Genomic DNA, 18,917 nt, shown 5'->3' on the forward strand with positions numbered 1-18,917 from the left:
CCCGCCAGGTAGGAATTTAACCAATCCATCCCAATCACTAACCACTCCGAACTAGCGAAACGTACCAAATCTCTCCCAACCATGCTACAGTTACTGCATCCTCCGAAACCTTCTCCATAAGAGCACATCCCCTAACTACCAACCAATTATCTGAGGTATGCAAATGGCATATAACATAATCACAAGCAAGCCACTCCATAACACAACACTTATACCACAATTGATGCAGAACCATAACAATATAATCATAACATAAGCTGACAGAAAAACAAAAGTTACATACCTCCATTACTCAATGTTGCTCGAATCCCTACTGAAATCTACCGGAAAACTCGGCTCCGAGCCGTAGGCACCCTTGCCCGGCCTCGACAACCGCTGGCGGTACTTGAAGTCCCAAGGGCAGGAGCTGGCACCTGCCCTGCTGAATACAAACTCGGACAGTGGGCCTTCTTGTGGCCCCTCTGACTGCAATGGAAACATAACGGATCAAGTCTCTGGGCGATGGTAACAACACAGTCTCTGCTAAAATGACCAATCTGGCCGCACTTGAAACACCCAGCATTGCCACCACTTTTACGCCTACACACACCCATGTGCGTCCTTCCGCACTTCCCGCATCGACTGCGGCTCTGATAGTTCCTCGTCCTCAAATCCGGACCCTTGGGCCTCTTACCCGAACCTGTGGTTACATGAGTCTCATCCATTTTCCTCTTCCTTTCCGACTCCCTTCCCAACTCTCGCTCCTGCGTTACCCCAATGGCAACGCCCGCCGACTGAACAACAGTTGTCTGAACCTGGAGCCTCGCTATCAATCTGTCAGTGATCCTCACGACCATGTCGGGCAGATCCTCGCGAATGGCTCGCGAAACTTCCTCAACTATCCAATCATACAGAGGTCTCTCTTGGAGACAGGATGTCCCCCGATGGCAAAAACTAGAAATGGGATCCCCCTCCCTGATGGATCCCCAAACTCCATAAGAATCGGAATCTAGACGAGCCCCAATCTGTCCTGCAATTATCTCGGCCTTAAAGGCCTCAAGATGACTGTCCATGAGCTCCACAATGGCCTCTCTAACTGAACCAAAAATCACAAGAGTCTGATCAATGATGTTGCGCATAATCTCTGCCGAAATGAAATCCCTCATCTGATCATCAAGCGGCCCGGCTCCAAAGTCTGAGCCAGATCCCTCCTCGACGCCTGAACTGCTAACTGGTAGCTCGCGCAATGTCACCATGCTGAAAATATAACAATTCTTGATCAATATCGCTGAGGGATCTCGCACACACTCTACTAGTTCCCTGGTTTTTGCCCTGGCCCCTCTTGAATCGAGTACGGATCCTCTGCTTTCAGTCGTACGGGCCTATACTACCTTCCACATCTATCCATACTTTCCTCAAGAGTTACCTCAACTCCACCAAGTCCCCTTTAGTCTTCTACTGATCTCTACTACTCTCATCCTAGGCTTGCCCTACGGAAACCTCAAACTCAACTCAAACCAGTTCTCAGTTGCTGAAGGCCTCCTCGCGATGCCAATTAGCCATTACCTGAATACCATCACATGTGACGAGGCTCAGATAATCCTTCGAGTAAAAGACTCGTCCCTACAACGGTTGGACTCAAACGAGAACTGCGAAATAGGGTCAAATCCAGCACTCTGAGATTATTCAACCCTGATCGCATGTGATGTGGCGTATCCACCTAATGGCTAACTCCCATCACTTAGAATTCCCACACTGCACAAAGCAAGCAGGATTCGAACAAGGGAAAATCTAACCATAACATACCCAAGCAATCATATCCACATAAAAAGAATCTGAACTAGCATGCAACACAAACTCATAACTCCGGCATAACCTAAACAGGCTATCCTACTACTGTCTAATCAGCACTACTATGCAGCTCAAAAGCCCAAATAACAGGCACATAAGGCATCATCCCTAGATCCTTAGTCCTATTCTAGCATGTTGTTCTACTGAAGCTGAGACTGAAACTGAAACTGAAACTGATAATCATAACATAACTTGTATGGGTAAATTGGGAGTACTTACTTGAGCTCGGCTGATTGCATGCACCACACCATTTTCTCTGTTCAAAATCTTTTTACTTTTTCTAAGACTCTTTTCTTTATACTTTTTCTAAAATTGTTTTCTTTTCTCAAAATTATTTTGTACCCATGGTTTTTCTCTTGAAAACTTTATATCACTTCCTTAGTTTGAGTTCAGACACACTCGGAAGTGCGCCCGAATCCCTCAAACCAAGGCTCTGATACCAACTTGTAACGTCCCAAAAATCAGGACTAAAAATTTCTTTAAAAACATTACTAAAATCATATTTATAAAACTGTATCATAAGTCACAACATAAATTCTCGAGTATTAATTCAAAACATAATATCATTATCAGATTCAAACATTCCCAGGCTATCTGACTATGGTGTGTGCACTGCAATCTTCCCGAGCTCCTCTTTTGAAAACTGAGTACCTGAAACCAAAACTGAAAATCGTAAGCACGAAGCTTAGTGAGCTCCCCCAATCTAACACATACCATGCAATAACATATAAAGCACATACTAGGCCTTGCCCACTCCATCGGACCGAAGTCCGAAGCTGACTGACTGGGACCTTGTCCCCTACATCGGACCGAAGTCCGAAGCTGACTGACTAGGACCTTGTCCCCTCCATCGGACCGAAGTCCGAAGCTGACTAACTGGGACCTTGTCCCCTCCATCGGACCTAAGTTCGAACCTGACTGACTGGGACCTTGTCCCCTTCATCGGACCGAAGTCCGAAGCTGACTGACTGGGACCTTGTCCCCTCCATCGGACCGAAGTCCGAAGCTGACTGACTGAACACAGCATAACATAACATATCAATTAGCATAAACACATAAATCCTGTCTGAGCCACGGAGGCGTCAAACATACTAACTACTGCATTGGACCGAAGTCCAGAAACTACGGCTAACTGAGCGGGTCGGCATTGTGGCCTTAGACCCGTTCCTACTGGAAGGAAACTCACCTGATACTGCTGAACTGCTGCTGCTAAAAGTCCTCTGGCTGCTGATCGACAATCCCCCGAGCCGCTGCTCCTTCAGCTCCCCGAGCTACCAATATCAGTATGACACTTAGTCTGACAGTCCTCTAATAGTCAACTAAGTCAACTCCGGTCAAAGTCAACCTTCCAGGTCAACCCTACTCGCCGAGTCCACCTAATGACTCGCCGAGTTCATATGCTCAGGGTCTTTCTATTCGTGACTCGACTCGCCGAGTCAGTCCATGACTCGCCGAGTCAACTATTCCCGAATCCTGACCTGTCCAACCCGCTGAGTCTCCACCCGACTCACGGATTCGAGTCTTAACTCGAAGGGTTTGGGACCATGCGACCTGACTCGCCGAGTCCATGAACAGACTCGTCGAGTCCAAGGCAATCTTCAACAGACTCGCCGAGTTGTTCATCCAACTCGTCGAGTTCATCTCCATCTTCATACTACTCGCCAAGTCCACTCAAAGGACTCGCCGAGTCTATTCAGTCCTTAATCCATGCAGTGGCTTTTCGAGCCAAACAGGGCTTCCAACTCATAGATCCATACTTCTAAGGCCTATCCCCCATGTAAAGTGGCCAACTTTACGTGTAGATCAAGAGATCTGGGCTTAAAACAATCCAATCTAGGGTTTAAGACAAAGAGGCTTCACTATCAACCCAATAACAGATGCTTTATGACTTTCTAGGCCAAGATACACTCAGATCTGAAGTAGCAACTTTAGATCTAGGCTTCTAACTCGAAATAGTTCTTAAGCATGGCATAAAATCCCCAAATCACATAGCCAAGGCTGATCTATTAAACAAAAGAGGGAAGGTAACGATTCATTACGTCAAATGCTCTGGAAGACCCCACAAACTCTGGATCTACTGCCAAATCTTGAATCCCCAATGAGTGCCTTCTTCCTTCTTCCTTCAAATCACCCAAAATTGGCAAGAAAACTTGGTTGAGCAACAATGGAGGTTTAGGGTTTCTGGTTCTGGACTATAGGGTCGTAAATGACCCCTAGAAAGAGATTAAGATGCTTAAATAGGGTACCAAGTCCCGAAATTAGGGTTTCCCAACCCAGACCTAACTCGCCGAGTCCACTTGCCGACTCGCCGAGTCAGTTACTTGCTTTACACCCGGATCCCGCTCCGACTCGCCGAGTTCCTCCCTGGACTCGACGAGTCAACCCTCTATAACTTAGGGTTTTTCCTTTCCTTTCTTGACCTTTCTGATTTCGGGTATTACACCTGGATAGAAGAACAGTCACCAGAAGGTTCGCTTGAGTCAGGCCTTTCGCTTGCCTTTGGTTGTTCAGCTGCCATCTTCTGTGCAGCATCGTTAATAATTTGCTTCGAACTGTCAACTTTGTTATCTTCAGCCTTGGATTCAGAATCGATAGCTTTTTCAGGTTCATCAAAGAGAAGCATATATTGCTCGAAAATATTTGAGATAGGCATAGTGACTTGACTAGACTTTGGAAAAAATTCCTGCATTTCACCTTCAGGTGTTTTCAATTTATTGACATAATTGTCATCGAAAGTGACATAGTATGTCTCTTCAATCTTCTTTGAGCTTTTATTCAGAACTATATACGCCTTAGAGTGCAAAGAGTAGCCCAAAAAGATCCCCTTCATCAGCGTTAGCATCAAACTTGTTTCAATTCTCCTTTGAGTTGAAAATGAATCATCTTGAACCGAACACGTGAAAGAACTTCACATTAGGATTGCGGTTGTTCAGGATCTCGTAAGGAATGATAGAGAACCGCTTGTTAAGATATGATCTATTCTGAGTGTAACATGCAGTAGCAATAGCATCAGCCCAGAAATATAGAGGCAAGGAAGCGAAGATTAGCATAGTTCGATCCGCTTCGCAAAGAGATCGGTTTCGCCTTTCGACGATTCCATTCTGCTGTCGAGTATATGGAGCAGAGAAATTGTGAGTCGTTCCCTTCTCAGCCAGAAAATCTTCGAAATCCTTGTTCTTGAATTCCAAGCCATTGTCGCTTCTTATGTTACGAACCACTTTTCGCAGTTGAACCTCTACTTGCTTTATGAAGAGCTTAAGTTTATGAGTTGCCTCTGATTTTTGCTTCAAGAAAAATACCCATGTGAAGCGAGAGAAGTTGTCAACTATGAAAAGAATGTACTTGTTCCCACCAATGCTTTCAATGGAGGAGGGACCACATAGATCGATATGTAACAGCTCTAATGGTTCTATCACCTTTGTGTTAATAATAGAAGGATGACTTTGTCGACTTTGCTTTTCCATTTCACAAGCTGCACATAGATGTTCTGTGTTGAATTTGAGAATTAGAAGACCTCTAACATGATCTCCCAATACCATCTTGTTGATATCCTTAAAACTGAGATGAGAGAGCCTTCGATGCCATAACCAGCTTTCGTCTGAGGGAGCCTTCGTTAGCAAGCAGACTGTAGGTTTCCCTCGAATTGGATTGAGATTCAAAGGGTACATATCCCCCTTTCGCTTTGACTTCAGCAGTATGTTATTTGACTTCTTTTGGACTATCTCTAAGCCTTCATCATCAAACGAGACCTTTAATCTGGTCCCAAATACTAGCTATGATACACTTATGAGGTTGTGTTGCAATCCTTCAACGTATGCGACCTTTCTTATTGAGAAATCACCATTCGTAATCATTCCATAGCCTTTGATAGTTCCAAACGAATTGTTGCCATAGTTCATTGTTCCACCATCATTGAGAGACCGAAACTCCCTCAGTTCTTCCTTTTGTCCTGTCATGTGACGCGAGAAGACACTATCAATGTACAATTCTTCGTCAAACTGCTCGTCACATATAACCTGTAAAATATCAAGCAGATTTAGGAACCCAAAGTTTCTTGGGTCCTTGTAAGCCTTTTACAGGACAGGGAATAGTAAGTGAAACATCAACCATACAAGTTCTTTTTATTAGATTTGTTTCATCTTTTCTCTTTATTGTAAAAAATTTGATTTTGTTTGACTTAGATTTATTTGAATTTGATGTAGGATTTGAAATTTTGACGTTTGCATGCTTTTGGATCTCTTTCGGGCATTTGTTATCTTCTGGAAAGAGCTTTCCTTTTCCCTTTGAATCTTTTGAGGAATAAGACTTAGAATGAGAATGAGAAGAATAAGGTTTAGAAGCGTTATTAGAGCGTTGATTATTGCTCTTCCTTGGTTGAGAACGGGGACATTCTTCCCTTCGGTTCTTCTGATTGAACCTAGTACCGAACCCCTCCTTTCGGCTGCTATTATATTGAGGACCGAAACCTTTCTTTCGGTTGCTTACCTGTTGTGGACCGAAACCCTCCTTTTGGTTGCTTTCATGCCAAGGACCGAAGCTTTCCTTTTGGTTGCTTATTGGTTCTCCTCGTGACTTATGTGTCTTTTCATACCTTACGTAATGAGGATTCTGAGATCGCCAAAACTCTTTTCTTTCTGAGAGATTCTTCGTGTATCTTAGATTATGTTGATGTTTTCGTTCTGCCACCTGTTTTGGATTTTTATGAATATTGGCCTTTCTCTTTGGTACTCGAGCATGGATTTCGCTCTTTGACGAACACGTCTCACTGGACGTTATCACTGGTTCGCCCGAAGATGTTTTGGTTCCACTTGTGCTTGGTACATCATATCTTGAAGGTTCATTAATCAGTTCCGACACATACCTACCCTTCACTCTCCATGAGGTTTTCTGAGATAGGCCTTTTGTTTCATCAGCGTTATCTATTGGTGCTGACCAGAAGAACTCCTCACATCCATTTGCATTATCTTCTTCTACCATTGCTGTCAGCTCTGATGTTTGTTAAGGAGTGACTCCCTGAACTGCGTAGACTTGATTTGGAGTGGTTTGAACCTTTTGATATACAACAGCTTTTGCCTTGAGAATTTTGGTCTTGTCTGTCGATGAGCGAGCGAACTCAACGTAGTTTTCAGAGATCGTATTTTTGTTAGGTTCAGGTTCGCTTTTCACAAATTCTGAATAGTCCACCACATCCTCTAAAGAGATTTAACTCATGTCATCATCCTCATTAAGTTCAGATGCATTTTCAACATCAATTTTATTTTCTGAACTTAATTTGGCATTTAACGAGTCAAATTTCTGTACAGTTTCGGTTCTTAATTTCATTTTATCATTTTCATCTAACAGATTTTTTAGCATGTCCTTATGGTCTTTTAACTTTATGTAGGACTCTATTTTGTCAAGACCAATTTTGTAGGCAGGAGAGAGATTTCGTCAGAAGATACAACATTTTAACAGTTGTAAGCTTCAGCATCGACTTCATCCTCCTTTAACTCAAGGAAGGGTAAAATCATGCGATGTATCTTCTTTCCTATTTCACAATCGAGATGCAATTGAGTGATATCAAAATAAAGTCTTTTCGCAATCAAACAAAAAACGTTTTGTTGTTTTAAAAGCTTAAGATTGTCTCGTTGCAAATAGATTGACTAATCCCTAGACCTAATTAACTCTTTCTCCTTCTGCTCAATCCACATCCTCCTCTCCTCACTCTTCGACGATATCCTGCTAATTTGATCAGTCAGGTTAGAGTTTGTGACACGAGTTTGGGTAAGGCTACTACTTATACTAGAAAATTTTGATTTTAAGCTATTCAGTTCCTTTTCATAGTTAGTAATAGATATTTTCAGAGAAGCAAGAATATTTTGTACCTTCTTGATCAACTCATCACATTCATTGATCTGTGCACTGATAGGTTTCGCAGCAAAACACCTGTCCACTCGCTCCTTCTAGTCTTCCAGCCCACTATCTATTGTGTATCCTCGCTCTGTGATACACCTTCTGTCACCATAAAACATCTTCCTGCAATATATTATTCTTTCACCAGCATAGCCTTGCCATATGTCGGCTTTCTCACTTCTTCGTCCTCTGAATCCGTGGACCACACTTGCACTCCACCAAACTCATCATTGTCACCTGTATCCTGTATAATCAAAGCATTCATGGTGGTATTGTTAGATGCTGATTTCCTTTTCTTAATCTCCTCCAATCGTCTCAGGAGATTCACTTCCTCATCATCTTCATCAACCTTTTCAGACTTTTTTTTTAACATGCAGTCTTTGGCAAAGTGATTCTTGCCTCCACAATAATGGCAATCAAAGCCTGAGTCACCACCAATCTTCGACTCCTTCTTGGATTCATCTGACTTTGAACCCATATTCGGTTCCTCCGTCACTTTTTCAGAACTATAACTTCCCTGCCAGTTTCGATTCTTGTTGGTTAGGAACTTTCTTTTGATAAACTTTCTTGGATTGGAAACCATCAAGGCATATTCTTCACCAGTTAGATCATAGTCAGCAAGATCCAATTCTTCTTCTTCTTCAACAACACTTTTTCCTTTTGAAACAAGAGCTAATGACCCCAAACTAGAAAACACGTTCGTTTCCTTTAACACCGCACTTTCATGGGACTTCAGAATTCCCACCATTTTTGCCAGGGAGTATGATTTGAACTGTTTGTGTGCCTTCACTGTGGACACAACTACCATCCATTCGGGTCTAAGACCGTTCATGAAGGTGAACTTCTGCTCAATAACCTTTCTTTCGATCTCGTGCTTTATCATCTTACAGATTAGATGATTAAACCGATCAAAGGCTTGAATGAGTTTCTCTTCAGGCTTCTATTTGAAATCACCAAACTCAGAAAGTGGCAAGGTTTGAATCGAATGTTCCAGATCCTCATCAGTAGAATACAATTCTTTCAACCTATCTCATATCTCTTTTGCTGTAGCACATGAACTCACCAATTGAAATGTGTCCGATTGTAAAGCAAACCTAATCACTCTTAAGGCCTTGATGTTGTACTGAAACTTCTCCTTCTCATCTTGAGGAATGTCTTTTACATCATTCACAAGTTGATTATACTCCTTTTGAGTTTTTACAATCTTTGAAGTGCTTGAGTGAGCAAACAGACCAACTGTAATTGCTTCCCAGATCAAGTACCCATTATCCTCTGAGCCGATTACATAATATTCGAAGTGGTGCGTCCAAACTTCATAATCTTGAGTGTATAAGATTGGAATCCTTGTTGTAGATCCAATACTGTTGGAGATGTTGATTGGATTGGTTTGCGAATCATCCATAGACATTGTGATGATGTTTGATCGATAACCTGTTTAAGATCAGACTTGTAATTTAACATTAGAGTGAGATCAACAATTAATGATATACACCAATTTGGAATGACGGCTCAATTAATATCAATCAATGCGGAAAAACCCTAATAATTTCTTCAATAGAAGAAATGTGTATGAATTACACAGCCTCCTGCTCTGATACCAATTGATGAGAATAAATCTTTAGATCGTTTAGATCTTTCACAGGTATATTGATAAATAACAAACAATTCAATCACAATACGATTATGTAACGACCCAAAAATCACAACTAAAAAAATTTCTTTAAAAACAATACTAAAATCATATTTATAAAAACTGTATCATAAGTCATAACATAATTTCTCGAGTATTAATTCAAAACATAATATCATTATCAGAGTCAAACATTCCCAGGATAACTAACTATGGTGTGTGCACTGCAATCTTCCCGAGCTCCTCTTTTGAAAACTGAGTACCTGAAACCAAAACTAAAAACCGTAAGCACGAAGCTTAGTGAGCTCCCCTAATCTACCACATACCATGCAATAACATATAAAGCACATACTGGGCCTTTCCCACTGCATCGGACCGAGGTCCGGACTAACTGGGGCCTTTCCCCCTGCATCAGACCGAAGTCCGGAAACTGACTGGGACCTTGTCCCCTGCATCAGACCGAAGTCCGGACTAACTGGGGCCTTGCCCCCTGCATCGGACCGAAGTCCATAAACTGACTGGGACCTTGTCCCCTGCATCGGACCAAAGTCCGGACTAACTGGGGCCTTGCCCCCTACATCGGACCGAAGTCCGGAAACTGACTGAACATAGCATAGCATAACATATCAACTAACATGAACACATATACTGCATACTACATCGGGCCGTAGCCCGGAACACATAACACATAGCACATAACACATAAATCCTGTCTGAGCCACAAAGGCATCAAACATACTAACTACTGCATTGGACCGAAGTCCGGAAACTACTGCTAACTGAACGGGTCGGCATTGTGGCCTTAGAACCGTTCCTACTGGAAGGAAACTCACCTGATATTGTTGAACTGCTGCTACTAATCCCTTTGACTGCTACCTGACCTCTGACTCCGAACTGCTGCTCCACTAGCTCCTCAAGCTACCAATATCAATATAACACTTAGTCCAACTGACCTCCAAAGGTCAACTAAGTCAACTCTGGTCAAAGTCAACCTTCCAGGTCAACCCTACTCGCCGAGTCCACCTAATGACTCGCCGAGTTCATATGCTCAGGGTCTTTCTATTCGCGACTCGACTCGCCGAGTCAGTCAATGACTCGCCGAGTCAACTATTCCCGAGTCCTAACCTGTCCAACTCGCTGAGTCTCCACCCGACTCACTGATTCGAGTCTTAACTCGAAGGGTTTGGGACCATGCGACCTGACTCGTCGAGTCCAAGAACAGACTCGCCGAGCACAAGGCAATCTCTAACCAACTCGCCAAGTTGTTCATCCAACTCGCCGATTTCATGCCCATCTTCATCCGACTCGACGAGCTGTTCATCCCACTCGTCGAGTTCCTCCTCATCTTCAAGCTACTCGTGGAGTCCACTCGAAGGACTCACCGAGTCCATTCGGTTCTACATACATGCAGAGGAGTTTTGAGTCATGCATGGACTCCAAACTGTAGATCCACTCTTCTAAAGTCTATTCCTTACGTAAAGTGGCAAACATTACGTGTGGCTGAGGAGATCTAGGCTCAAAACACTATAAACTATGGTTTAAGACAAAGGGGCTTAACAATCAACCCAACAACTGATGCTTTATGATTCTCTAGGCCAAGATACACTTAGATTTGAAGTAGCAACTTCAGATCTGAGCTTCTAACTCGAAATGGGTCTCAATCAACCATAAACCCCCAAATCTCATAACAAAATAGATCTAGATGCAAAGAAGGGAAAAATAGCAGCTTAATACCTCCAAGAAGAACACAAACTGAAGTAGATCTCGGATCTACACCTCTCCTTTGAAGCAACCTTCTTGATCTTCAATTTCCTTCCAAGATTTCCTTCCTCCAAAGCTATTTCTCTCAAATGATGGAGGCTCCCACGAAATCTAGGGTTTACAGGTTCTCTAGGATGATATGGAGGCTGAGGGAGGGACATAACACCCTTTAAATAGGATACAACTCCTAGAATTAGGGTTTTCCTCGCACAGACCAGACTCGCCGAGTCTCCTTGGTCGACTCGTCGAGTCGGTCACTTACTCCCCGACCCGGATCCCGCTCGGACTCGCCGAGTCCCTCCTTGGACTCGCCGAGTCGACCCGTAAACTTAGGGTTTTCTTTCCTTTCTTGGTCTTCAAAACTTTGGGCGTTACAACTCTCCCCCACTTAAACTAAACTTCGTCCTCGAAGTTTGCTATGGCCAACTGTCCTACGAACTGCCTCCAACTCTCTGTCTGGGAAAACTAACACCCTTTTGTCCATCACTCCAGCCACTTACAGTGCTGGTCACTACTGTTGGTACATACTGAATCCTTCTCTTCTCCATAATTTTCTTAACGTTACCTCCTCCGACTGAAGATTCCGTTACCCTTCATCCGCCTACCGGATGCACTGAGACCACCCTTGTCCAAATATTCTGCCAATATTTGAGTTACCGGACTCCCCACCAGTCACTACACTCCATCGCAATCTCCTAGTCGCTCCCATCGACTCCGGAAGATACTTCGACTATCTATAACTGTTCTATCCTTTCCGCCATCCATACTAAATCGATGCTGCTGGAACCAGCCTGCTTATCTCTCACCTGATTACTCAACTCCTACTAACTCGAGCCTTTCATCCTGAAAGAAAAGCTACCTGCCGAGCTATCCTTTCATATTACTTATACTTGGCAGAAGGGCTCAACTGATCCTGCTGAGAGGGATTTGTCATTTCCAAACCAACCAACTATACCGTCAACACTTGCATTCCAACACAAATACTAATACTGTCCAAAACTATGAAACTATCCAGACACTGAACTGCCTGCAACACTGAACATGCCTGAAACTCTAAACTGCCTGAAACACTGAGCTGCCCGAAACACTAAACTGACTGAAACACTGAACTGCCCAAAACACTGAACTACGTGAAACATTGAACTGCCTGATACACTGGACTGACTGAAACACTGAGTTCCAACTCAACTGTAGAGTCAAAGGACTCCTTACTTAGTCGCTCCCACGACTTCTGAACGAAATCTTTCTCTGGAACTAGTTTCCACTAGTTATCCTGTCATTGTGGCTCTAACAACCTCCCGATCCACCGATCAGGTCCTTACGTCACATCCTGACATCATCAATTCCACGACTAACAATATGATGGCTCCCAGACTGACGGTAGCCCTTAACATACCCGAACCCCAACGGTCCACTGCTACTCTGATCTCATAATTGTGGTGACGATCTACTGAAAAATCGCCGACTTAACCATAACTGAACCATTTGGGAAATCCAGAATCTAACCCGTGGATTCCCATATCCTCACTACTACACCTGAATTGGTGGGTACTACTGCTTTCCCGCGTGCAACAACGCGCTCATGCTGCCTACCAATCTGATAAAGGCTACGGCTACGCTCGTGGACTTACAACTCTCTAATACTATATGGTTGCTAGTGAACGCTACGGCTACCCCCGCAGACTTACAACACCACTACTACTATCTTACTGCTAGTGAATGCTATGGCTACCCCCGCAGACTTACAACACTCTACTACTATCTACTACTAGTGAATGCTACAGCTACCCCCGCAGACTTACAACACCAATACTACTATCTGACTGCTAGTGAATGTTACGGCTACCCCCGCAGACTTACACCACTCTACTACTATCTAACTGCTAGTGAATGCTACGGCTACCCCCGCAGACTTACAACACCACTACTACTATCTGACTGCTAGTGAATGCTACGGCTACCCCCGTAGACTTAAAACACTATTACTATTATCTGAGGACATCCTGACTATCCCTAGTCCTTCTAGTGATTCCTCATCCTGATTTCTCAAGACCAGCCCTCAGTCTTTGAATACTACATCATCCTCGACATCTTATATCCTTGATATACTTAGTGCTTCGTCGAGGAACTCTTCGGCTTGGTTCCCAAACCAACCGTCTACTAATCCGGATACCAGAAGCTATTGTTGGCAAGTTTCCAAACTCCCAACTCCTGAATCTACACAATTCTGCATGCTGAATCTGTTACTGACTACTAATACGAAAACATCTCTTGCTAACCGTTCTCAGGATCCTCATTCCGACTCACTTGAGCCCTACATGTGGTCCTCCAATCCTGGATTCCCAACCAGCTTCTAACCATCTCGATTACATGAACTAACTGCTGGGAAGGTCCTCAAACTCCCAATTCTGAACTTCTCAATCCATCAATCACTGTGCTACTATCATTTCTTCTCAGAGGCCGCGCACTCATTCTGGGTCTATGTGGCTCTTATCCTTGTATACTCGGAGGGTTCTCCCCCACTTGGATTCCGCTAGTTCCTTACTGCTCACTGGTCGAAAGGATTTCCAACCTTCATTCCATTAAAAGGGCGATATGCTGACCGCCAACGCTCACCTCTGTTAGCGCTCCAACTAACGTTTACCAGCTCCGAACCATTCTTGCTATCTAACTGAGCAACCTTCAATCCTTAACCATAATTGCTTAAGGGAACTACATTCTGAGAACCTGCGTTTAGGGTGCACATCCCCAACCCACTTCCTTACTGACCGCTAGCTACTCCACTAAAAACTCTGGATTATCACTACTGAGAATATAACTGATCATTACCCGACTAATGCCTTCCGCAAGTAGTAAAGCACTACTGAATATTACACATACATGTTACAGTCACCGCATCTGAAGCAACCTGATCTAGAGGGAACGACCTCCAATTCACCATTCTAATCCCATGGTATGCAGATGGCATAAAACTCCGTCACAAGCAGGTAATATGATACCCCAATACATACGCTTATAAATATCGCTGCAGCAACATAACAATAATACCATGAATAATAATTTACAGGGAGGTAAAAGATACATACCTCCATCACTCAGTGCTGCTCGAATCCTTGCTGAAATCAACCAGAAAACTCGGCTCCTAGCCGTGGGCGCCCTTGCCCGGCCCCGGCAACCGCTGGCGGTACTTGAAGTCCCAAGGGCAGGAGCTGGCACCTGCCCTGCTGCATACACACCTGGATAGTGGGCCTTCTTGTGGCCTCTCTGACCGCAATGGAAACATATCGGGTCAAGTCCTTGGGCGATGGTAGTAGTACAATCCCTGCTGAAATGACCCATTCGGCCGCATCTGAAGCAGCCCAAATCACCACCACTACCACTCCTGCACGCACCCAAGTGCGACCTACCACACTTCCCACATCGACTGCGGCTCTGATGGTACCTCGATCTCCAATCTGACCCTTTGGGCCACTTGCCCAAACCTGTGGCTACCTGTGTCCCATCTGTTTTCCTCTTCCTTTCCGATTCCCTGCCCATCTCTCGCTCCTGCGCTACCTTGTCGACACCGCCCGTCAACTGAACAACAATAGTCTGATCCTGGAGCTTCGCAATCAACCGATCAGTGATCCTCACAACCATGTTGGGCAAATCCTCGCGAATGGCTCGTGTAACCTCCTCTACTATCCAATCATGCAAAGGTCTCTCTTGGAGACAGGGTGCCCCACTCACTCCTGTCCCCTGATGGTAAAAACTAGAAATGGGATCTCCTTTCCCGATGGATCCCTGAACTCCATAAGAATCGGGGTCTAGACGAGCCCCAATCTGTCCTGAAACTATCCCGGCCTTAAAGGCCTCAAGATGACTGTCCATAAGCTCCACAATGGCCTTTCTAACTGAACCGAAAATCACTGGAGTCTGATCAACAATATTGAGCGTGATCTCTGCGGAAATGAAATTCCTCATCTGATCATCAAGCTGCCCGGCTCTAGAGCCTGAGCCAGATCCCTCCCCGGCACCTGAACTGCCAACTGATATCTCGCGCAACGTCACCATGCTGAAAATATAACAATTCCTGATCAATTTACACACTACTGCTGAGGGATCTCTCACACACTCTACTAGTTCCCTGGTTTTGCCTTGGCCCCCCTTGAATCGAGTACGGATCCTCTGCTTTCAGTAGTACGGGCCCATACTACCTCCCACATATATCCGTACTTTCCTCAAGAGTTACCTCAACTCCACCAAGTCCCCTTTTCTCTACTACTGATCTCTGCTACTCTCATCCTAAGCTTGCCCTAGGAAAATCTCTGACTCCATTCAAAAACAGTCCTCAGCTGCTGAAGGCCTCCTTGTAATAATAATTAGTCATCACCTGAATACCATCACATGCAATGAGGCTCGGATAATCCGTCGAGTAAAAGTCTCGTCCTTACAACGGTTGGACTCAAACGAGAGCTGCGCAATAGGGCCAAATCCAGCACTATAAGATTATTCAACCCTAATCACATGTGATGTGACGTATTCACCTAATGGCTAACTCCCATCACTCAGAGTCCCACAAAGCACAAAGCAAGCAGCATTCGGATAAAGGAAACATACTCAGGCAAAACTATTCTCATAACAAGAAACTGTACTAGCATACAATGCTAAGCTCATACTATCAGGCATAACCTACACAGGCTATCCTACTACTGTCTACTCATTACTACCATGAAATTCTTATCAAGCTGAAACACATAAAGCAGGCACATAAGGTATCATCCTAGATCCTTAGTCCTATTCTAGCATGCTGTTCTACTGAAACTGAAGTTGAAACTGAAACTGAAACTGATAATCATAACGTAACTTGTATGGGTAATTTGGGAGTACTTACTTGAGCTCGGCTGATTGCATGCACCACACCCTTTTCTCTTACCAAAACTCCTTTCTTTCTGAATTCTTTTGCTTTACTAAAACTGCTTTCTTTCTCAAAATTCTTTTTACAAAACTGTCTTTTCCTTTTGAAAACCTTTATACCAATCCCTTAGTTTGAGTTCAGACACACCCGAGAGTATGCCTGAATCCCTCAAACCAAGGCTCTGATACCAACTTGTAACGACCCAAAAATCACAACTAAAAAAAATTCTTTAAAAACATTACTAAAATCATACTTATAAAAACTGTATCATAAGTCATAACATAATTTCTCGAGTATTAATTCAAAACATAATATCATTATCAGAGTCAAACATTCCCAGGCTAACTGACTATGGTGTGTGCACTGCAATCTTCCCGAGCTCCTCTTTTGAAAACTGAGTACCTGAAACCAAAACTGAAAACCGTAAGCACGAAGCTTAGTGAGCTCCCCCAATCTACCACATACCATGCAATAACATATAAAGCACATACTGGGCCTTGCCCACTGCATCGGACCGAGGTCCGGACTAACTGGGGCCTTTCCCCCTGCATCGGACCGAAGTCCGGAAACTGACTGGGACCTTGTCCCCTGCATCGGACCGAAGTCCGGACTAATTGGGGCCTTGCCCCCTGCATCGGACCGAAGTCCGGAAACTGAATGGGACCTTGTCTCCTGCATCGGACCGAACTCCGGACTAACTGGGGCCTTGCCCACTGCATCGGACCGAAGTCCGGAAACTGACTGAACATAGCATAGCATAACATATCAACTAGCATGAACACATATACTGCATACTACATCGGGCTGTAGCCCGGAACACATAACACATAGCACATAACACATAAATCCTGTCTGAGCCACGAAGCCATCAAACATACTAACTACTGCATCGGACTAAAGTCCGGAAACTACAGCTAACTGAACGGGCCGGCATTGTGGCCTTAGACCCGTTCCTACTGGAAGGAAACTCACCTGATACTGCTGAACTGCTGCTGCTAATCCCTTTGACTGCTACCTGACCTGTGACTCCGAACTGCTGCTCCACTAGCTCCTCGAGCTACCAATATCAATATAACACTTAGTCCAATTGACCTCCAAAGGTCAACTAAGTCAACTCTGGTCAAAGTCAACCTTCCGGGTCAACCCTACTCGCCGAGTCCACCTAATGACTCGCCGAGTTCATATGCTCAGGGTCTTTCTATTCGCGACTCGACTCGCCGAGTCAGTCCATGACTCGCCGAGTCAACTATTCCCGAGTCCTGACCTGTCCAACTCGCTGAGTCTCCACCCAACTCACTGATTTGAGTCTTAACTCGAAGGGTTTGGGACCATGCGACCTGACTCGTTGAGTCCAAGAACAGACTCGCTGAGCACAAGGCAATCTTTAACCAACTCGCCGAGTTGTTCATCCAACTCGCCGATTTCATGCCCATCTTCATCCGACTCGACGAGCTGTTCATCCCACTCGTCGAGTTCCTCCTCATCTTCAAGCTACTCGCCGAGTCCACTCGAAGGACTCGCCGAGTCCATTCGGTTCTACATACATGCAGAGGACTTTTGAGTCATGCATGGACTCCAAACTGTAGATCCACTCTTCTAAAGTCCATTCCTTACGTAAAGTGGCAAACTTTACATGTGGCCGAGGAGATCTAGGCTCAAAACACTATAAACTATGGTTTAAGACAAAGGGGCTTAACAATCAACCCAACAACTGATGCTTTATGATTCTCTAGGCCAAGATACACTTAGATCTGAAGTAGCAACTTCAGATCTGAGCTTCTAACTCGAAATGGGTCTCAATCAACCATAAACCCCCAAATCTCATAACAAAATAGATCTAGATGAAAAGAAGGGGAAAATGGCAGCTTAATACCTCCAAGAAGAACACAAACTGAAGTAGATCTCGGATCTACACCTCTCCTTTGAAGCAACCTTCTTGATCTTCAATTTCCCTCCAAGATTTCCTTCCTCCAAAGCTATTTCTCTCAAATGATGGAGGCTCCCACGAAATCTAGGGTTTACAGGTTCTCTAGGATGATATGGAGGCTGAGGGAGGGACATAACACCCTTTAAATAGGATACAACTCCCAGAATTAGGGTTTTCCTCGCACAGACCAGACTCGCCGAGTCTCCTTGGCCGACTCGCCGAGTCGGTCACTTACTCCCCGACCCGGATCCCGCTCGGACTCGCCGAGTCCCTCCTTGGACTCGCCGAGTCGACCCCTAAACTTAGGGTTTTCTTTCCTTTCTTGGTCTTCAAAACATTGGGCGTTACAGATTAAGAACACAATATGGAATCAATATGAAGCTTATGATTCAAATATAGTCACGCCTCAGCAGAGATCGATAAAGAACTTCCACTGTAGAGGCGAGCTAGGGTTTACAAATCTTTTGATAATAAAATTATGAAAGCGTTTTCAACTAAGGATGCATACATGCACCTTAAATAACAAAACCCTAGTGTAAAATAATGCACGGTTGGACAGGCCCAAACCGGCTACAAAATTGGGCTAAGGACCGAGCCCATGACGCAACAGTATACGCCCCAACAATCCCAAACACTAAATTTTAGGGTTTGGACCCTATTTAAGCATCCTTATGGCCTCCAAACCTCTTCTCTCATCATCCTTTATCACCTCATTCGACTTTGGAAAACCCTAGCCCCCTTGTTTGAGCATTCTTGACCTTTGGTGTTCAGTTTAGTGGCCTTGATGGAGAAGGAAGGAAGTAGAACCACCTTCGAAGCATGAAAAGGCTTTGGATCCGGAATCTTCATCTACCTAGCCACCTCCAAGAGGTATAAAGTTGTAAAATTGACTTGTATTCCTTTAGATCTTATTAGTTCTTGATTCAAGAAGCATTTTGGTCCCAAGTATTGACCTTTATGACTATGGCATGCTCCAACCC

The sequence above is a fragment of the Lactuca serriola genome, chromosome 1, assembly GCF_051521515.1.
Source record: "Lactuca serriola cultivar US96UC23 chromosome 1, Lser_US96UC23_V15, whole genome shotgun sequence".
Classification (NCBI taxonomy): Eukaryota; Viridiplantae; Streptophyta; class Magnoliopsida; order Asterales; family Asteraceae; genus Lactuca; species Lactuca serriola.